Source organism: Leucopleurus acutus (assembly GCF_964270905.1).
Source record: "Leucopleurus acutus genome assembly, chromosome: 17".
NCBI lineage: Eukaryota > Metazoa > Chordata > Mammalia > Artiodactyla > Delphinidae > Leucopleurus > Leucopleurus acutus.
This window is the reverse complement of record NC_139159.1, coordinates 52,750,140-52,772,666: the sequence shown is the minus strand read 5'-3', so window position 1 is coordinate 52,772,666 and position 22,527 is coordinate 52,750,140. Positions and strand designations below refer to the sequence as shown.

The following is a 22,527-nucleotide window of genomic DNA, read 5'->3' as shown; positions in this document are numbered from 1 at the left end:
TGTGTTTTACCGCCTATCTTATTTTGACTTACCACTATTAGTAGGTTCCACTGAAATTTCAGCTTCACGCCATTCCCTCCCACAAAATAATCTATGGAAGCAGCTCAAAACTCTTCTACATACAGCTATCTATAATGGATTTATTATTGTTTTAGCAAGGCTGTGTGCTTCTGTCCAAGAAGAAGCTATTGGAAGACTTAAAAGAAATTAATGCAGAGTTTCCAACTGGAGTACTAACAACCTTTTTATTCTCACTCCCATTAACAATGAACTAGTCACATGGTTTGAGCCTTAAATTAGGTCCTACCTGGAGCCAGATATACTCCCCTATTTTACTGAGTTACACATTCATGAAGTCTCTCTCTCTTTTTTATTTCCCCTCAAGTCACTTAAAATCAGGTTTTCTGATTCTTCACAGTGAAAAACTCTGAACTAATTCAAGTATAAATAATTACTTTAGAGGTGTAGCTGAAGTACGGTGAATTAGCAGTGTACAAGGACAAAGAAGGGGGCCAGGCATCACGCTAAGATCTTTACTTGCTTATCTTACTTAATCATCACCTGTAATCTGGTGGGTGTGATTCGCAAAAGACAGGAGAAGCTGGAAAGTCAAGTAATTTGTCCAAGTTTTCACAGCTAGTGACTTAAAAATCGAGATTTGAATTCAAGTCTGTCTGATTCGAAAGGGAATGTTTTTTCTGTCCTGGCTTTCAATTTTAAGTCTTTCATTACTGTAACTGATAATATATCTTTACCATAAATTACAAATAAGACAACATACATAATATACTTGACAACTCACAAAGTACTTCCAACACATGTAGGTTTTAACATTTTCATTGAATCTGAAATCTTCAAGAAACCACAATGGCAACAGCACTGATTTAAAACAAAAACGAAACTATTAATTTAGCAACAGAACCATCAACAAGGGCCAATCTTCAATTTTCTTGTCATTAATAGCAATAACCTATTTGAAGAACATTATCCATAGTGGCGGGGTTTTTTTGTTTTTAGATAAAACTCTACTAATGTTCACCCCAATTAGGAAAACATAAACATGTACTTGATCATCTTGATCACTTAAGTGAAGCGCTGAGTTGAACTCCTATACAAATTCAATTAGAGATCCATTGATGCCTTCTTTAGTTGCCTATAAAAGACCTGTAACGTAACAACTGAAAAGAGAGGTTCTTGAGCTGAATAACCATTTTTAGATAAACAGAAGAAACATGGATTTAACCAAGAAAATAAGTGTGCTCTTAAGGTGGAGAATGTTAGGATGGAGACTTTGAAAAATTATAGACTCAGCTGAAATGATGCAGCATAACCTTGGGCAAATCACACCATAATCCTGAGTCCCCAAGGCCCCATCAGTCAAAAGAGGACATCAGACTACTTCACCTCCAAAACCCCTTCCTAACTATGATCCACTCCCATTGTCCTTTTCCATCTCATCTTGCTCACCAATGGCCCCACTACTTCCACTTCCTAGACAGTAACTATTTAAATTCCAGCACTAGAAGGACATATAAGCACCACCATCACCAACACTATTAATACGCACTTTTGCTTTGAAAATATTTCCTCTAATCCTATAGTGAACGCTACAGGGAAAAAAAAAAATTTCCACTTCAAAGATGAGGAAATTGGAGCTCCATGAAGTTAAAAAAGAAAAAAAAAACCTCATCTAAAGTCACAGAACTACTAAGTAAGAGTACCAGATCTGACTGCAAATCTCTTTTTTTTTTTTTCTTTTTTGCGGTACGCGGGCCTCTCACTGCTGTGGCCTCTCCCGTTGCGGAGCACAGGCTCCGGACGCGCAGGCTCAGCGGCCATGGCTCACGGGCCCAGCCGTTCTGCGGCATGTGGGATCTTCCCGGACCGGGGCACGAACCCGCGTCCCCTGCATTGTCAGGCAGACTCTCAACCACTGCGCCACCAGGGAAGCCCTGCAAATCTCTTGATCCTCCTTAAACTGCTGTCCGTCTTTCCTGGCAATGGGTGGCGAGTATTCTGGCTCATCATTTGGTCTTTTCCGAAAACGTCAATTGATTCACAAGCCTGGTCGCAGCTCTGGTTCCAATCAAAATTGTTAAAATCAGGCTTCATAATCCAGAAGACTGAGATCTATGTTTTGGTCCGTGGAGTCCCAGACCAATGTCAAGTACCAGGCATGTCTGTGTGTAAAAGAGGCTGCTTCCAGCACCCATAACTGTGCTCCCAATGACAAACAGTATATCTCTTTCACCTTCTTTAAAAGGACAGAGACAACGCTAAATCACTAAATTAGAAGGGACTGCATCAGCCAATTTAGCCCAGTATTCAGATTCCGAATGATATCACATAATGAATATTCTAGAGACAGAAGAGACACACTATTTATACTGAAGGCTGAAAGCCTCAGGATACGTTCTAGGCTATTTGCTTCTGAAGATGAACAAGCATTTATGAACAAAAGTAAAACCTTCCACAGGCAAGGTTACCTTTTTCATGCATTACTGCTGCTTGTCCTTAACAATAATAAGCTAAAATGAAATTAAAAGCAGAAAGTCTCTTTGCCTCTGCTGTAGCATAAATTTCAAATTCCTGCTTTTGTTGTTCTTTTTCTTGTTCTTAAACTCAGCAAGGACAGCATACACTGTTCAATAAAATTCCCAGCCTTGACACTACCCTTCTTCCAGCCGGACAATAACTGACCTGCCACAGTGGCCCGCAAGTTTGTTCATAGGTAAGAGAAGCTGCCACATTATTTCATTCCCCACTCCCAATACATACACTCTGATAGTTTAAAGCATAGGCAGTACCTAGTAGCCAAATCAGCAGAGATGTTCAGCTCTGTAATCTTTATATTAGTCTCATCAAAATAGTGACATGGTATGCTCAGCTTTTGAAAGTGAGCCTTTGTCACCAACATTATTGACAAAATTGATTTGAAATTCTGCTTCACTCTAACTATCATATCAGCCAGCCCACTGCCTCCTACTATGGCTATCAGAAGTATAAAAGGGCACAGATCCATTCAACAAGTATCTGTGGGGAAGGAAACCATCTCTCCTTCCTCAAATGTCAAACAAAATCAATAACTATGTCCTAAAGAAAGGAAAAGGGAGATAAGAACTGACCCCTTTCACCTCAGATTGCTCACTCCCTCCTTGTCTGATCTATAGAGAAACACATGTAACTGTTTCCCCCCTAACGGTTTCTTTTGCCTTCTGCATATCAACAATGTGTTCTGAAGTATTTTTAAGAATAAGGCTATATATCTCTATAGCCTCTCCAACTTTAATGAAAACAAATACCCATCCTGTGTTTCTTTTAATAGATAGACTTTGAGACATACGTGAAATATATGTATAATACTCTAAATGAACTTGGTTTTGCAAACCGGTTGCAAGGCACAATGCAGCTCAGCATTGCAAATGCAGAGTCCCAGTGTCTAGAACAGAACCTGCTACTGTTGAACTTACAAATGATTGTTGACTTTACAAATAGGATTATCATTGGTTCAAATCATATCCTTGAGGCTTCATACAGCCCATGAGAGGTGCCCTCTATCAACAACAGTGCGGCTCACAGTGAAGTTCTGTCCTCCTCAGTTCTTTCACTCTGTCTTTGGAAAGAGGAAGTCTTCCTAAAATCAAGAATATGCAACTGAACAAACAATTGAACAAGACATTCAAGGGTGCAAGCAGAGAAACTGAGGTTGCCTCTGTGGAAAACAAGGACTCTCCCCACTGCCTTTTTCCAAGAGAGACGCAAATCTCTGTTCCTCTCAGAAGCAGGAAAGAGCTGTTTGTGTTTGTACACACAGGAGAAAAGGAGAGGTTACTGGGTGCCTCAGAAACTAAGCAGGAGACTCTTCTGCTGCATGAATTCCTGAAGGACTGAGGGATGGTGACGGCCAAGGATGGAGGGAATGGTTATTAGAACAAGAAGGGAAGTAAGCAGCCCTAATGAGGATCCCTTTAGAATGAATTCTGAAACCAACCCACCAATAAAAGTGCTGGCAGGTGGAGGGAGATGGAGGGGAGACTGACTAAATTTGTTTAGTTCCTCCAGGCCTCAGTGTGATCATGACAAAGGTTTTATCAAGCAAGCTTCTGAGTTCCTGCACACGGGTGTTCTTAGAACACTTCCCTGATCTTATTACATCCAAGAGTGTAAGCTATTGTTTCCCCTCTCCAAGCAGTGTATTGTACTGCAAGCCGGAAAGGTCTGCTTCTCAATACATGCCTTGCTGTCGATTTAAAACTGAAACTAAATGCACGAAAATTATACAGGTTCTTACCTTCCTGGGCAGATGTCTACAAATACTAAGGTTTCATTTTGGAACACTTCATGAGGCTTCTAATAAGTGTTCAGCTAACATTTTTGCCTGATTCGGTTCAATCCCTCACTACATGAAGAATTTATTAGTTGTAATTTAAATTAATATTAATTTTAAAACTATGTATTTTTAAAAGCAATTACCAAACAAGTACAGTGAAAAATACAGTGGCAGAACCAGTTTTAACTTGTTTTCATCAAAAAAATGTTTACTCAGTTCCTATGCATACTATATACGTCTTTTCAGACATTCCCAATCTACTTGAGGACTTTTTTTTTTTTGAAGGCTGAAAAGAAGTTCTGCTAAAAAGAAACCTCTTTAATTTCCTTAAAGCGACTGTTTTTGAATATGGGGCCATTTGCAAAGAAAGTCTCTTAATATTAACTACTCTTGATTTTCAAGATAGACTTCCAATAGGAATACGTGAAAGCATCCTGACAGGAGCCGCTTTTCATTAAAATCATACCTAGCTCTAAGCCAGGGTTCCTCATCTTCAGCACTGCTGACATGTGGGGTTGGATAACTCTTTGTTATGGGGGACAACCCAATGCCTTGTAGAATATTAGCAACATCCCTGGCCTCTGCTCACGGGATGCCAGTAGCACCCCTCCCCACCCAGTTGTAACAACCAAAAACATCTCCAGACATTGCCAGTGTCCCCTGGGGGGCAAAACTGCCCCTGTTGAGAACCACTGTTCTAAGCCTATCAGTAAGATCTAACCCTGGGGCAAGAGAAAGTGATTTCTCTTCTTACGTTTTGGTTAATATTTCTCTCACTCATTATTCTGCTTCATCAAACCATTTCACCACTTTTTTTTTTAATGACTTTACCTTAGGGTTGCAGGGAGTCCATTGATTATTTCCTAAAGTGTACCTGAATCTAGGGAACAATCCTCTAGGAAAATTATTAAGCTAGGCTTCAGAGGACTAAGAACCAGCCCAAGGGTACAATCCTTTGTATTTCAAATGCACGAGGTAAGGAGTGGAGACAAAAGGGTTTTCTCATTTTGCACTGAATTTAGCATTATATAAATGAAGCTTTCACCTCCACACACGCAAAAGATCTTCAGGTGCCTAAACTCTACCTTTATTTGACATCCTAATCAATTTGCCCAACTCTCCTTCCTCCATGACTCCCAAAACAAAAAAAACAGGCAAACATATTTGGTTATATCTATTTGAGCAGCACTCTGGGGAGAACAGTATTAATGGGTAAGATAATAATTTATTTTACCTTCACCACATGTTCTAATAATAATCAATGAAAAAAACATAGTAATAGAAGCAGAAAATGATAGTACATGTCTTTGTATTCAAACTTTTCAGATATCCAGAATCATGGCCATACTTCAAAAGGTATTTTTCAATAGTCACTGTACTAGAAACTGGGCCAGCCACTGTCCTATGGAATAAGACGACATGCCCCTGGCCATTAGAAGCTTGCTGTTCTTCTGCTGTGTCCCTCCACAGGTCAGTGATCACCTTGCAAGACAACCCCATACTATGGTCCTCATCACTTTTTCAGAGTTTCTCACTTCCCTTCATCTGAGTCTCCCCCCTGCAATTTGGATGTTCAGAATTATTTCTGATGTCTGAACACACAATCTCAGAGCCCAGCCGTCTGAGATATCTGGCAGACAGTAAGCACAGCTCTCGCTCTCCCTTCTCTGAGTCCTTCCACAGATGGCACAGGTTTCCAGAGTCTCCTTCATCCTCATTTCCTGTATTTGGTAAAGTCTCGCTTAAAATATGGCACGGAGGACAGGAAATAGCAAGCTGGATGGAGTCTAAGAAACCGTGGACATGGTGACAACTCCCGCTCTGCCGCCCCCTCCCCTCCAGTTTCAGACGCGTACGCTGTAGAAGCTTCTTCCCTTCTTGTGGTTGGTGGGTAAAATATTTGTTAGTCTAAGAGGCGCTTTTGCATAAAGCTTTTTGCCCTCAGGGCTTGTTTTTTCTACTAACCTGGTCTTTTTCTTTTTAAGTTACAATTACCTGTGGGAAACTCTGGGGAGACCCACCTCGCGAGAACCAGTAAGTGCTGGCTATTTGGAGCCATCACTGGGGTCCGCGGGGCAACATCACTGCGTCACCTGCAGGGGCAGCAGAGTGAACTGAGGACCCCCGGAGTGACGCCCCAGGGAAAGACTGGTGGATTCGGGAGCCCCTCTAACCAGCGGGACTCCTCGGATTCCCTCTGGCAGAGGAGGGACAGCAGCGTCCTCCCGGGTACCGAATCAGAGGACAAGACCGGCGTCAGGTTTGGGACGTGCAGAAGTCGGGGGAAGAGGTTAGAGAAGAGCATCATTGGACGAGCAAAGAATGCGACCCTAGGGAAAGGAGGCAGAAGAGAGGCAGGAAAGCACGTTTCCTTTAATCCTCTCCCCGTGCCGCCTGTGGAGCCCTGGATCTCCTCGTCATGGAGACAGACTGCAGCAACACACGCGACCCCGGGCGGGCAACACGCGCACAGGCGCGCACACACGCATACTCACACGCCCCGCCGCGAGTTGCACACTGCAGACTTCTGACTTCCCGGCCCCAAACACCGTACCTCCCGGATTCCTGTGGCCTAGAGCAGAAATCACCCTCCACCATCCCCTGAAACACACACATTCAGACCCTACATTGCACCCTGAGGGTGCCGGGAACCACTCAAGGGAAGCACTGGCAGCTCCCCTGCAAATGACTACCTTCCCGGTTGCTTAATCTGTCCAAATCTACAAGCTTGCCTAAAGCGAGCTGCCCTGTTAACAAGCGAGGTAGAAGATGAAGGAGGAGCCTGGCGTGCAAGTAAACCTCAGAGAACCGCTACTAATTCACTAGTCAGGGGGACCGCACGTAGTAGTCTCCAAGCCTTTCCTGAGCCTTTGAGCCCCAACAGCAGCCCCGTTCCTCCGCTCGATCTCTGCACCACTCCCCTCCTCCCCTTTACCCAAATCCCTCAGCGATTTTCCTACTGGCCCTTCCAGGCCACTTTCTGCCTCCATCCTCTGTCCAGCCAGTTCCCAACATTTGGCCTCGCGTATTCGCTTCGAAGACCTCGATCCAAGCCTGTCCCTCTCCATCACTATATCGCCCTGACCTGGTACAGACTCCCCAAATTATTCGAGTCCACTCGTTTCCCGGGGCCCACGGCCCCCTCCACCGGCGTCCTAAGCTCTGGTTCAAATCCGCTTTCCACGCGCCCCACTTTCCATCCATCTTCCCTCCCGCCCCTCCGGCCAGGACACGCTCACCCTCTACTATGCCTCCCACACGGCGCTCTCAACCCTGTCCCCCGGAGACACCCGGCTTTCCCTCTGCGGCTGTTCTCTGCCGGGAGCCCGCATCCCAAACCCATCCCGCACCAGCCCGCTCTCTCGCTGCGCGGTCCTTCCCTCTGCCTCAGTCGGCCCCCTCGGCCTCCGCCGGAGTCAGTTCAGACTTCCTGCTTTGCCGCCCCCGCCCCGCCCCCCACTAGAACATCCCAGAGGCCACCACTTTCAAACTGGCCAAGAGGCTCGCCGAGGCGCCGGGCACCTGGGGCAGCGGCCAGCCGGTTCTCCGGAGCGCCAGCCGTGCCTCCCGCCTGCCAGCGTGGGCTTCCCCGGGCCGCCAACCGTCGCCCCACCGCCCAGCCGCCTCACAAACTTACTTGCGGGTCGCCAGGAGGGGGCTGCGGTGAGCGGCGGCGGGCCCCGCGGCGGCTAGTGCGCCCCTCTCGGCTGGGCTGGGCGGCGCGGCGTCGGCGCTGCGCTCCTGCGGCCGCGCGGTGAACGGGCTCAGCCTGACGCAGCCTGGCTCTGCCACCGCTGCCGCCGAGGCCGCCGAGCGCTTCCAGACATGCTCAGTTTCCAGACCTGCCCGCGTGGACGCTACCAAGAGCGAGTGACTGTGGGGGGAGACAGGAGGGAGCCGCGGAGCGGCGGCCGCCCGCCGGAGGCTACCAAGCCGGAGGCCGGGAGGAAGGGGGGCGACGCGCAGCTAAAAATAGGTAGTGCTGAAACCGTCGCTCGGGCTTAAAGCGCCCACCCACGCCGCGCGCGCGTCCCCGCCGCCAGGGACTTGGGCTCGGAACCTGAGCGAGCGTCCTGCTAGGTCCCTGCCGGCAGTCTGAACCCCACCCCGGGGGGAAAATGAGCTTCCCGCACAGGCACCAGAGGGTTTCGCCGGAACTAAGCCCCACGCTTCCCTGATTTAGGGCTCCAGACTATCGGGCAACCCTAATTTCAGGTACTCGCCAAAGAAACGAAAGAAAGTTGGGTTAAAGCCATGAAAAAGCTCCGCGACTGCGAAATTGGCTTAGGACTTCTGGAGAAGAATTGAAGTTTTTTGGATACTTACTTTTACTGGAAGGAAAAAGGAGGAAAGGAGGGTGATGATCAATAGCCGGGAGAGGGGGCCAAAGGGTGGCAAGCGGCAGGCTGTAGGGGACTTTGGAAAGAGCTTCTAAAATTAAAATGTAGAATTCTTTTCAGAGCGTTTATGACTCCTCATTCCGCAGGGTTTTGCATAGTTCGCGGACACCCACCCTGACCTTGGTGATTTTGTTGTCCTTGTAATCTGAACTGTAATTTTTTTAACGCACGTTTTACCTCCATCCTTGCGCCTCCAGTCCGACTTTAAATTGCAAAAAGAAAAGGACGCAAACTGGAGATGAACGGATTCTGACACCTAAACTGGAACCGGGCCATTTGGTGACCCTGCGCAGAGAGGGGTCGGTCCTCTTGCCACGTCCGGCCAGGAAGCGTCCTAGGTGTCCTGAGCATCCGGCTCTTTCAGCCTCGAGGTCTCAGAGCCGCCTCACCTGCAAACAAACTATGCCCGCTATTCATTTTCAGTGTATTCTACCTTAATTCCTGATAATCTACTTTTGAAAATTCTCCTCCCTTAAAATGAGAGTTACAAAAGTTTCCTGGGTCAAATTCCTGTCTTTATTTAACTCACCCCTCACAACCATCCCGTAAGAGAATCATTATTATTCCCATTTGACAGAAGAGGACGTTGAAGTTCAGAGACACTCATCTCTTGCCTGGAGTGATAGTGTTGAACCCAGAGTCCGCCTGACTAGAAACTTCCATGGTTTCCGAATAACCTATTCCCCTGAATCAATAGCTTTACCTGATAAGGGCAGGAAAAAAATAGATTTTTCTCTGTGGAGTGCTCAGAATAGGAAAACGCCAAATATGAGTTTTGTTCTTCATTATTTTACCCCTAATTTCTTTCTCAACATTCACAGCTTAGATTGTGTGTATTCTATTAAAAGTGATGTGTTTCGTTTTTATTCATTCATTCAGAGAGAATTTACTGGGAATCTTCTAAGAACAATGCAGTCACTGGGGATGTATTTTATATCTCACAGTTCAGATTCTTTGTAAGCCTACTTTCGTTTGCCATTGTTACAAATTAATGCGGTTTTGCTAACCCTACTCAGTAACGTAGTTGTGCTTTTTCACAGAACTGAGTGGTATGTGTCTATCTGGACCAAGTTGTCCTCCCTCTTAAGTTTCCTCCTTCCCTCCCCACTTAAATTTAGTGCCATGTCTAGCCCGAAATAGTTGATTAGTTAATGTCTGACCTTTTACTTGCTAGTCTCCAGCTTCTTGACTCCTTCTTCCTTTAGTGTGTGCCTGTGATAGATGTCATCTCCAGGACTAGAGCCACTTTGTCATGACAACACCATTTTCCTTTTCCACCATTTTCCATGAGCAATTCATTGGGAAAATCAAAATGGACTTTCCCTTGGAGTATCAGCACAACTCACCCATTCCTTTCTGTAGGTAGTGAAAGAAAATGAAAAATATACTTTGTCTTCATCCCGGTTGTTTTTCTTCTTCCTTTCTCAGTAATTAATCTTAAGGTGGGTATGATTATCTGAACATCTTCATGCTATAGCATGCATACTAAGCATAATCATGAGACGGGCAGATTTTGATTTCACAGTAAAGACTATGATTTCCTACCCAAAGGTGTAGTTCAAAAACATATTGCATCCAGGATTCTTAATAGCAAGTGACAGAAACTCAACTCTAACTAACTTAGGCAAAGAAGGAAATTCCCTGGGCCATGTAACTCAGAAGTACAAGGGGTGGTTGGGCTTATCCGAGGCTTAACAACGTCAGCTAGAATGTGTTTCTCTCTCTCTCACTTGCTCTCAGCATTGCTTTCTGGTTTGGCTTCATTCTCCATCAGACTGTGCCCAGAGTGCAGTTCCAGCCCTACACAGATGACAAAGTTTGCGATCTTACAAAGAGAGCAAACCTTGTGTTCCGATGAGCAGATCAGTCTTTGTCAAAGGAGCCTGGTTGGCTATCCTTGTGCATCCTCTAGGGGAAGAAACCTCTCAAAAGGAAATAAAGTATCCAGTCAGCGGAAGAAGGGATAAGGGATGCTTGCAAGATAGAAATAATAGGTATCCACCACAGGCAGGTTTCCCCATAGAACAAAAAGGACAGCAAGCCCGTGGTGGGATATCAGTTGATTTGAGTTATTCAGAAAAGAGCAAAAGGATAATGATGCTTAGAAGTGATTTTTCCTATCTCTTTTTAGGAAGAGGTGCTTTGATTTGCCTGCCTAAGGGTAGCAGTTAGTCCCTCTTTGTTGCCTTTTCATCTTGATTTCGGGGCCATAGATACTTCCAAGGTGATGCCACTCGTTAAAGTCTTCTAATGAGCCTTCAGTCAGCTGAGGCCTCCAGTAGATAATCTGTCTCTATGGGAAAAGGACATTTTCCATATTCTTAAAGCCCCTTCTTTCTTTTTTGATTTAACATACCTGATAATTATGTAAACCATTTGACAATAAAAAGTGAGATAGTTCTCTTTTGCCTCCAATCCTGAACATATAGAGGAGAAATGTTGACCTTCTTATAGTAAATGTATTATGTCTTCATATGGATCACTGCAATTCGCTTGTTCCCCTTTTTAGTATTTGTTTATGCATAAATGAATGCAATCGATGAATCACTTCATTCAAACTGCATTTTACAGTTATATTAAAATCATCAAATCCATACCTTTTCCTTAATCTTCCTCATTGACTTCTTTGCACATGGTCTTCTAAGGACTCTTCACTCAGCATTTCTCACACCACACCTTTTATTTTTATTTTTTTAACATCTTTATTGGAGTATAATTGCTTTACATTGTTGTCTTAGTTGCTGCTGTATAACAAAGTAAATCAGCTATACGAATACATATATCCCCATAGCCCCTCCCTCTTGCATCTCCCTCCCACCCTCCCTATCCCACCCCTCTACGTGGTCACAAAGCACAGAGCTGATCTCCCTGTGCTATGCGGCTGCTTCCTACTAGCTGTCTATTTTACATTTGGTAGTGTACATAAGTCCATGCCACTCTCTCACTTCGTCCCAGCTTACCCATCCCCCTCCCCGTGTCCTCAAGTCCATTCTCTACATGTGCATCTTTATTCCTGTCCTGCCCCTAGGTTCTTCAGAACCTTTTTTCCTTTTTAGATTCCATATATATGTGTTAGCATATGGTATTTGATTTTCTTTCTGACTTACTTCACTCTGTATGACAGACTCTAGGTCCATCCACCTCACTACAAATAACTCAATTTCGTTTCTTTATATGACTGAGTAATATTCCATTGTATATATGTGCCACATCTTCTTTATCCATTCATCTGTCGATGGACACTTAGGTTGCTTCCATGTCCTGGCTATTGTAAATAGAGCTGCAATGAACATTGTGGTACATGACTCTTTTTGAATTATGGTCTTTTAAGGGTATATGCCCAGTAGTGGGATTGCTGGGTCATATGGTAGTTCTGTTTTTAGTTTTTTAAGGAACCTCCATACTGTTCTCCATACTGACTGTATCAATTTACATTCCCACCAACAGTGCAAGAGGGTTCCCTTTTCTTCACACCCTCTCCAGCATTTATTGTTTGTGGATATTTTTTTAAACATCTTTATGGGAATATAATTGCTTTACAATGGTGTGTTAGTTTCTGCTTTATAACAAAGTGAATCAGCTATACATATATATATATATATATATATATATATATATATCTCCCCATATCTCCTCCCTCTTGCATCTCCCTCCCACCCTCCCTATCCCACCCCTCTACGTGGTCACAAAGCACCAAGCTGATCTCCCTGTGCTATGAGGCTGCTTCCCACCAGCTATCTATTTTACATTTGGTAGTGTATATATGTCCATGCTACTCTCTCACTTCGCTCCAGCTTACCCTTCCCCCTCCCCATGTCCTCAAGTCCATTCTCTACATCTGCATCTTTATTCCTGTTCTGCCCCTAGGTTCTTCAGAACCATTTTTTTTTTTTTAGATTCCATATATATGTGTTAGCATGTTTGTAGATTTTTTGATGATGGCCATTCTGACCAGACACCACACCTTCTTAATCCACACTTCTGATTATTCCTCTTTTCCTAGTTCTCCTTTATCCCACCAGTGCAGTTCTTTGTCCTTCTCTTACACCCCTCTCCCATTTGCTTTCATTATCTATATACTTGTTTTTCCTCCCCCACTGAAACACAAGTTCATGGAGGATTGAAACTACGGCAAATTTATATATGTGTGTATTTTTATCTTCTTCATTGTTCGATAGATGTTCGCTGATGTATTAATGGATTATAAAGGGAGGTGAATGTTTAGATCTGAAACAATGGGTCTAAGCACGAAGTCCCCAGTTTCATGAACTGGAGAAAGGATGGAGGGTGCTGATGCTGGGTACATGACATGGCATGGAGGCTTTGCCTCTCTCACCATTTTGTCTGGAGATAGCTCAGTATAGCCCCTTCTTCCCTCCTTGATGTTTTCTTACCAAACTTCTTGGTAACTTGAAGTTGGAATGCCTTCAGTATGATCTGTGCCACACTGCCAAGCATCTCTAATTTTCCCAGATATTGGCACTGACCACTGAGCATATTCTGCCTCTGTTACATAGAGAGAGCCCGTTTTAGACACTTGGACACTGGGCTGCCTCTCCCTTGCACTTCTTTCATACTAAATTTGCTTTTAGAAAATCAGAACTAAATTAGGAATGTGAAGTCATTCATAATTGAGTTCTTTAAGAGAAATGGAAATATCATGATGGCTTCATTGAAGAGCTATTAAAAGCTTGTCTTTTTGATACCTGTTATTTTCCCATTGTGAAAAAAATGTATGAAATGGAGAATTAAATGGGGGTAATCAGTCATTAATGCCCAAATTATTCTTTCATTTCATGACCATAGATAAATGTCATAACAGATCAACTAGTGATATGCACTAAAGATATAAATGTGCATTTCCCCCTCTCTCTGCACTTCAAGGCTAAAACTGCTCTAGGTAATAGTCATGGGACATTAAGGATGCTCATAGTATATGTGAATCAAAGACACTTCTTGACTAAAAGACTTAGCTCTGATGGCCCTTTCCTCTGGGAAAAAGAATGTGGATAATTATGCACTTCAAATATCAGGCTGCTCTTTTCTTGCCTCTAATTCTAACACAAACATGACTTAGTTATTGAACAAGCAGCAAGGTCTTGTTATAGCTGCAACTCTTTTCACTTCTCATTGAGTCCAATGCTACAATAATAAATATTCTTAACATGTGATCTCAGATTTTCAAGTATTGTCAAGAAATTCATGACCATTAATTTATTTCCATAATACATTTGAATATAATAGATACAAAATACTAACCTGCATCAGTTAATAATAATAATATCCAACATTTATTGGTATTTCTATGTCTCATTCTCCAGTAGGCACTCACTTTGCATACTTTTTATCATTTAATTTTCATAGCCATCCAGTGAGGTAGTATGTTACTTGGCACCTTTTTAATTGTACATATAGAAATCCAACCTAAACTAGTTTAGGTGAAAAGGGAGATCTTCTGGCACAATAGTGGTGCGATAGTGGTGCCCCCCAGAAGGCAGGGGGCTTCTCTGAACCTCAGGGTGTGGAAATACTATCATGATGCTGTCCATTTCTCATCAACTTCTCTCTCCTGTGTCAGCTTTATTACCCACCTTGCAGACAGCCTTCCTTACAACCTGCATAGTCCAAGGATCCCTCCTTTAAATATATATTGAATCTATTCCACTTGTTTTAGCTTTAAAATTCCCAGCGAACTTAGTGACTTGCTTCCATAGAATAGAATATGGAAACGGGAAAGCAGCAACCTTCTAGTGGATACCGCCTTAGCCAAGTGCTGAAGGTTAACGTCACCAGTGATGTCATGTGGATTTTTTTTTACCTCCTGATACAATGTGATAAGAAGGGCACTCATCTCTGTAGAATTATTTCCCCAAAGTTACAATTCTACAAAATATCAAACTCAAAATGAGTGGCATTCTGTAAAGTACCAGAATGGTATTCCTCAAAACTGACAGTCATAAAAAACAAGGAAAGGTTAAGAAACCGTCACATACCAAAGGAGACCAAGGAGATATGACAGCTAGTTGTACCCTGGATTGGGTCCAGGAACAAAAAGAGGAAGTTAATGAAAAAATTAATTGGATCTAGAGTTTAGTTAATAGTAATGAGCCACATGCCTACATAATACAATATTTGGCTGTTATAAAATTATATCAGCAAGATCCAGGGGAAGGAAAGTATGTGTGTGTGTGTGTGTGTGTGTGTGTGTGTGTGAGGTTGCTAGCCCAGGGAAGAAAGAGGGACATAATTTATCAATGTGGGGGTAATTATCAGAGAGTCTGCGTTTGATGTACAAGCTTGAATAGGTGGGAAATGTTCTAATGGTTTGTTCACTTGCTTATCTAAATCCTGGTCTTGACAGGTACTATACTGAATGAAGTTGAGATGCTAGAAGTTCCTGTGTATAATATAAAGGGTATGTGAGAGGTTATGGAGCTAGGGATATTAGAGTGACATTATCAAGGAGGATTGGCTTACCTACTCCCTACTGGTCCCTGAGAAGACTGTTCTTCCATCGAGACACTGACTGATGCATTGTCTCTCCTCTTTGGCCACGAATGAAGGTAGGAGATGTTGACATTGAAATGGTTTCTAGGATTTAATGGAAATAAAGGATTATCAGGGTGGAGGAGGCAGGTAGCAACTTAACCACCGGAGTCAAGGTGGGTGATTCTCATAGTGGATGATAAGGCTGAAATGGTCATAGAAAGTGGGACACACAGCGATCTTTGGAATTGGCTAAAAAGTCATGGTCTCTTTTGGACTGGATACTTGGGTATCACACTAAGGTCCTACTTAATCTACAGGTAATTTCTGTCATGGTGAAAACGGACTTGACTTAAATCACAGTAGAAAAATCATGGCTCTTCACTTAATTTCCAGACCTGAGTTAGAACACTGGAGTCTGGGTACACTCAGAGAGGGATCCTCCATCACAAGTACTTAATTCTTTCTCCTCATTTTTCCCCAAAGGACCTGCAATTATTTACCAGAGTGACTATCATAGGAAAAGAGAAATACCCAGATCTTTCTGGGGACTGTTGCATTCTAATTCTAGCCCAGAGCGCACTGTGGTCCACTGGCAGGGGATAAATAGAAATTCTGTTCTTAATCAGTGTCACAAGGGGGGCTGTGGTTCTGCAAACCCATTCTGTACTTAATTTTCCCCTTCCTGAGTGAAGAGTTAGAATACGTATACTCAGCAGCTGTTATTAACTCTCTGACTTTACCATGCAGGCTTTCAAGGCAGAAAATCACCCCTCAAAACACACAAACAAACCAAAATACTCCCCAAAGACCTAGACCTTAACCTCCCTAGCAAAGTAATAAGAAGTGAGCCAAAGCAACATCACGTGGCTAGAGGAATCATAGAGAAAAGTGTTACCAGCGAACACTTGAAGGTTGCAAGGGTAGTGACTGCAATCACATCCCCCATTTAACTCACCTGTTTAATTTATGCACAAGCTCTATGGCTACTGGAAAAAGAGGATTCTCAAAAGCTTAATTAGGTGATTGCACCAACTGCAGTTGATTTTTCAAAGGTGACCTCATTACTGGAACAACTCAAGACAGCCCCTGACACCTGGTATGCATCTATTTATTGGCCAGATGTGTTTTTCATTGTCTCTATAAACACAAAACTGCAGAAGGTATTCGATTTATTTGATAGAAAAGCAGGACAATTTACTGTCTTGTCTCAGGGCAAGATCAACTCTCTGGTTCTGCACCATAACATATAATCCAGAGGTCCCTTGACTACGTCATCATTCCCCAGGTTTCATGCTGGACAACTACACTGATGACACTCTCCTAGTGGGATCTGGTGATCAGAAAATAGGAGGTGTACTAGTTGCCTTGATAAGACATCCGGGAGATAGGGAGTTAGATTCAGATAAAAATTCCATATATGTAAGTATGTATTTATGGATATATGTACTTATTATCCAGTTATTTATTTAACGTTGCTCCTCTTGACTAGAATGTACGTTCCAAGAGAGTAAGGATTGTGTCTACCTTGTTGATCACCATATTCCCAGCACAATCTTGGCACCTAGAATAAATGAATGTTCAATGGATAGATATGTTCTTTAATGCACACCCTCTTGTAAAGAATAGTGAGAATTTTATAACAGCTATCTTCTTCAGCTAGAGATGAAGTTTTTACTGCTAGACATTATAATTCAGAAAGGTTTTGAATTGTGCTAAAACAAGATTGGATGTGAAATCATTCGGAGGATGAAGCATGGTTTGGAATAGGTAATAAACATTATAAATGTCCTTAAATCTCAGTGACTTGTGTTTGAAAGAATTTCCATTTATGAAAAAGGACAGAATAATTACTTACTTAAAGAGATGCTAAGAAGATACTGGTCACATAGGGCAATTATGATATTCTTTTGTGTATTTGTTTTTCGTTTTACCATTTACTATTGAGCAAACAGTTTGTGAAACACCAAAATGATGCATATTTACTAAGACAGGAGGTCAAGGGAACAAAAGAAAGAAGAAAAAATGAAACATCAGTAAGACACTATTTTATATCAAATTTTTAAAGAAGTCATTAAGGAGGGAAATATGTAATGTTTTTGGCTTATCCAAATAATAGTTGGTGAAAATTTTTGGTTTTTACTATTAAAATTGTGTTGATTTGAAGCTTCTAGGGTAAGGTGGAATGAGAAGAGACTCCTTCCTCAATAACAAATATGCTATTTCCCTGTTATGCTAACAGAGAAAAATCTACACAGGAAACCAGGAATGGGTCACTTACACGCCATACTTTGCTACTGCAGTTCAGATGAATTTGCTTCACCTGTCCACCTCCCATCATCTTTCTGGAATCACTAATACCCCATCCCCACCACTCAGAGGTGGACTGGATGCTCTTCCTAAATACTCTCAATTTATCATATCCTACTCATTCCTCTCTACTACTTCATGGTTGCCATGACTAATTTCTCATCTGATACCCTAATTGAGAGAAGGGGTATATCTTGTTTCAGATAATACCTCCAACACTTGCACAGTGCCTAGTCACAAAGTAGCCTCCAATAAATATGGATTGAATGAACAAGGACACTCTCTCTACAGAGCATTGTCCCAGATTTGAGGGAGGAGGAACTGATCTTGATGATATTTTTAATTCAGAGAAGCAAATGTGGAGGTGAGGATTGACCATGAAGTTAAAAGGCCCATATCCTGGACTTATACTTTCTTCTGAGGACCCATTCAGCACCAGGAGAAAGCCTTGTATTTTCACTGTAGTGCAAACTCTTGTACAATAGAGGAAGGAGTGCAGTGAGAGGGTTTTTGAAGGCATTCCCTGTTGTAGCTATAGAAATAATCAAGTTCTTTCCTCCACTTCCAGAGGTTGTTAAAAAACATTTTTTTTTTCTTTTAGGGTTGGTATTTTTATGTCCTGTCTGCCGCAAGACTCTAAGGCCCTACATTTTTTAATGTTGTAAATAGTATTGCTATTTTAATTTTGTTTTCAACTGTTTGTAGCAAGTATATAGAGATGCAGCTTCTTTTGTATATTAATCTTGTATCCTATAAGCTAACTTATTAGTTCTTAGTAGCCTTTTAATAGATTACTAAGGATTTTGTATGTAGAATATCCTGTCATCTGCAAATAGACAGTTTTACTTCTTTCTTTCCAATGCACATCTTTTTTTTTTTTCTTTCCTTAATGCTGTGGCTAGAAATTGAATTACAGTGATGAATAGAAGACATGCTTGCCTTTTCTCAATCAAATAGAGTATAGCCTTAGGTATACCATCAAACATATCATGTAGTATGATATTTTGTCAGTATTAAAAATGTATTATGAATTGTGAAATACATTGATCGAGCTTTTGAAATCTGGATCTAACTCTTCAACAGAGGCTATAGTGGAATAGTTTCTCCTAGAATAATATTAATAACACCTATTAGTCACTGAAAATGTATGAGTTTCCAGTCTAGTTCAGTGGCTAACAGAGGAGATGGTTTTATCTAATCCTTACAGTTACCTTAGGAGGTAGTTATTTTTATGTCTCAGAAATGTTAAATAAATATCCTAAAGTCACAAGATCACTTATTGTAGAAATTCAAAGCCTAAGCTGTGTGACCTAAGGCCAATGCGTATTTTTTAAAAACCACCATACTGTGCTGCTTCCTAGAAAACTAACTGGTTGCCGACATTGCCTACGTAATCGACTTGAAGATGTGCTATGGAACAAAAGAATGATGACTAGGAAAAATAGTCCCTCAAGAATGATGAAATTTTAGTCACAAAGTGTTGGCATTAAAACTATTTAGATATATAGAGCTAACTCTAGGTAGTTGTTCTACATATGGTTACAAAGTTAATTTTAAATGTGTTTTTTACCAGGAAGATACAACATGTAGCAGAAATAGATGACAGAGATTACAATTATATAAATGTTCCATTTTCTATGAAAGAGCATTTAGAACATTTTGGTCTTTCAGATAGATAATGGAAAGAATGAATGAATAATAAACCAGAATTCTGAAGTGGCGATCTCTGGATTGTGAAGTTATGTCTCATTTATCTCATTATAATTTTCTATATTTTTTAAAACAATAAGAAAGAAAAACTTTACTATAAAATTATATTTCCTTTTTGATGCCGTGAAAGACTCAAAGCACTTGAAATATGTAGCAGCTATGATTTTTATTCCAAAAATGCATCTGTGCAAGGAGATGTTTCCTTTGAGTCAACTTAATCCAACCAAATCTCCCAGCCTGCAGGGCTAATGGGAATTGTAGCCTTAGATACACCTTGAACTCTCCCTACAACAGAACTCTGCAACAGCCCTGAATGTTGTATTGGCAACACATCATCTGAAGGTCCTACTTTTCATTGATCTACACTGGTTACTGCTCAACTAGCTAGTGTCCAGGAAGATCTGGGTCCTTGAAGGTCAAAGAGCTCTCACTATCTTGCCACCTAGCATGTAAGAAACTTTGCCATTTTCTTGAGGTCCTGCCCTTCATAAAATTTATGGTTCTCGGGCTTCCCTGGTGGCGCAGTGGTTGAGAGTCTGCCTGCCGATGCAGGGGACCCGGGTTCGTGCCCCGGTCCGGGAAGATCACACATGCCGCAGAGCGGCTGGGCCCGTGAGCCATGGCCGCTAAGCCTGTGCGTCCGGAGCCTGTGCTCCACAACGGGAGAGGCCACAACAGTGAGAGGCCCGCGTACCGCAAAAAAAAAAAAAAAAAAATGTATGGTTCTCTTCTGCTCACTGGGCTAGAGGGAGCTCGTCCTCTCTCTGCTCTTTTCCTCAACTCCCTCAAAGCACTTACCTCTCTTCCTTTTCCCTTGTGGGATAATTCTCTTTTCAGTTAAGGCTTTCACAAAAGATAGGAAGAGTTCTTGTCTTTGGACATTAAAAAAAAAAAAAAATCTCCATTTTGTTCTTTCTGATGAGTAGACAGCCAAAGATTTTTGGCAGTTAGTGGCAGAGAAAAACTTTTAGCTAGGTGCTGGAGTTGAAAGGAGCTCACAGCCCAGTTGGGAAGATACACCACCCATATGGATAAATAATCAGTCAGAGAGTGCCAATGCATAAGTTAAGTACAAACTGGTGATCTTGGTTTTATTGTCATCTCTTTCGCATGTCTTTAAATCTTTTCTACATCTTTTTACTTCTCCCTCCTTTATCTGGGCTTTTCCCCCCGCCTCATGTCCTCAGTCAGTATCCTCAGTCTTTTTCCCCAAATGGAGACAGACAGATTTCCTCCTTCCTACACAGTTTACTCATTGGGTATGTCAGAGAGATTTCGTTTTTCTCACAAGGCAAATCAGAATTTTGAAATGTCAGGTAGACAGATGTGTTCAATGTTCTTTCAGGTAGAGGAAGAGAGAGGTGAACTAAATTCACAACAGAATTTAGTTCTATTATGTTCTAGTGAGTATAGATCTCATAAATTACAGTTCTGAATTATTTCAATAAAACTCTGTCCTTTTCAAGGTTTCTCAAGAACACCCCCTTGTTAAAAAAGTAAAGCGATACCACAACACAGTTGGCTTGCTCTCTCATTTCATCCTCTGAGTTGTCAATTTTATGCGCACTTCTTTCTTCTCTAAATGTGCCTTCTTTAATGAAAGGAACCTAAGTCTTGCCTAAACAAGCTAGTTTGTCCAGTACAGCATAATCTCATCTAGCTTTTCTAGTCACCTCAGTGTCTGTCTTTTTGATCCACCGGAGAAAAAAAATGTAGAGGAAGAAAAAGAATAAGGAAATATATAACTATTCACAATCCTCTAATATCAGAAGATTGGAACGAAACACAGAGAAAGCCATTTAACCCCTTTCTTTCCCCCAAATATTTCCTTACGCTCACCTTTCTTATGACTCACTGTTATAATTTTAAAGCAGACATTGATTCTTAACATTTCCTATTTTCAAGAGCTCAAGAACACATGAATAGTGTATACTAAATGCATATTGAAATATGCTTCACTGTCGTGAGCTGAAAGAAGCTTTCTCCTTGGACATCACAGATTTTGCGTCAAAAGACTCGGGTTCTAATTCTCACTTCTCTTCCTAGACAAGTGATGTTATAGAAGGGACAGCTACTCTGTGTTTCAGTTTCCTCATTAGTAAGAAGAGGAAAAGAATAGCATCAAGTTCCCAGAATTGTTGTGAGGGAAAGAAGAGGTACTACAATGGTTGCAGAGTCTGTAATATAGAAAGTACATATTTGGAATTCTAAAATGCTTTCTTGAATATAAAGTAAAAGAGAAACGAGTTTCTGAATCATATTTCGAGGTTTGGGGTTTGTCTATACGTTTTCCTCTCTTTGGGTGTATATCAGATGCCAAGAGGCAGTACCCGAGGAGCTTTGGGGAGAGCCTTTTGAAACTAGCAAAGTTCTTTGCAGTGCCCTCTGCCAAACATATGAGTTGCTTCTACCATTTCTTGACTTTGACTTCTGCTCATAACCTAACTTTAATATCTTTTGGTGTTTTCCATTCCATTCCACATGGTCAGCTGCCCTTTGCTACCCTTTATTTCCCCCTCCTGACTTTGCGTGTGCTTGCCCAGGACAAATAGCTTTGCTCTTCTTGCCTTTAGAAATTACCCTGAAAGTGTTGTCCGGCAGAGTTCAGGACTGTGCTCTCCAAAGGAGCTTGGGAGGTAATTTAAAAGCCATTTTGGAGGCAGAGCTTAGGGATCAAGTGTTGGTAAGACAATAATATTAAAGGCTAGCACTTTATAACTAGCTTTTTGTACTTGTTTACTTATTGGATTCATTTAGCTCTTTTCCACAACAGAAAGCAAGTTTCTGAAAATTCTTCACTCCTAAAATGCAAAAGAAACCCTATTTGAATTTTAAAAGACAACAAAAGGCTTAGAGTGGTACTAAGATAGTGTTTGCACTGACTACATTTGTTTATTCTTCCAATTTTAGGTAAGAATTTAATAAAGGAAATGCATTAGATGCTGTGTGGTTACAAAATTGAATCAGATGTAGACTATGTCTTAAGAAGCATTACATGTTGAATAAAGAACAAAAATGTTAGAAAAAAAGTGAAATATTACAGAAATAAAGTCTCATGGGAGTTTAAAGGAAGTGGAGATTATTTCTAGCTGCAAAAATCCAGAAAGCCTGTATGTAGGAGGTAGTTGTCTATTTCTCCTTTCATTGTAAATTGGTATTTTGTCATGGAAAACAAATTCAGTGAAGGCTAAGAAATGAAGAAATGCCAAAGGATAAGTACAAGGAAATAAATGTAATGAAATGAAACTTTTACCTCCAAAATTTAGCAATGGAAAGGTGAATCGGTGAATT

At 41.7% G+C, this 22,527-nt stretch overlaps 1 protein-coding gene across 2 annotated transcripts in view; it reads right to left on the bottom strand.

Moving 5' to 3' along the window:
• OXR1 (oxidation resistance 1) overlaps positions 1-8,036 on the bottom strand; it is a 459,041-nt gene extending 451,005 nt beyond the window's left edge. For both annotated transcript variants that reach the window (XM_082858879.1, XM_082858881.1), the window contains exon 1: positions 7,968-8,036. The gene's annotated coding sequence lies outside the window, so the exon portion shown is untranslated. The remainder of the gene's footprint in view (positions 1-7,967) is intronic.
• Positions 8,037-22,527: the final 14,491 nt, after the last annotated feature.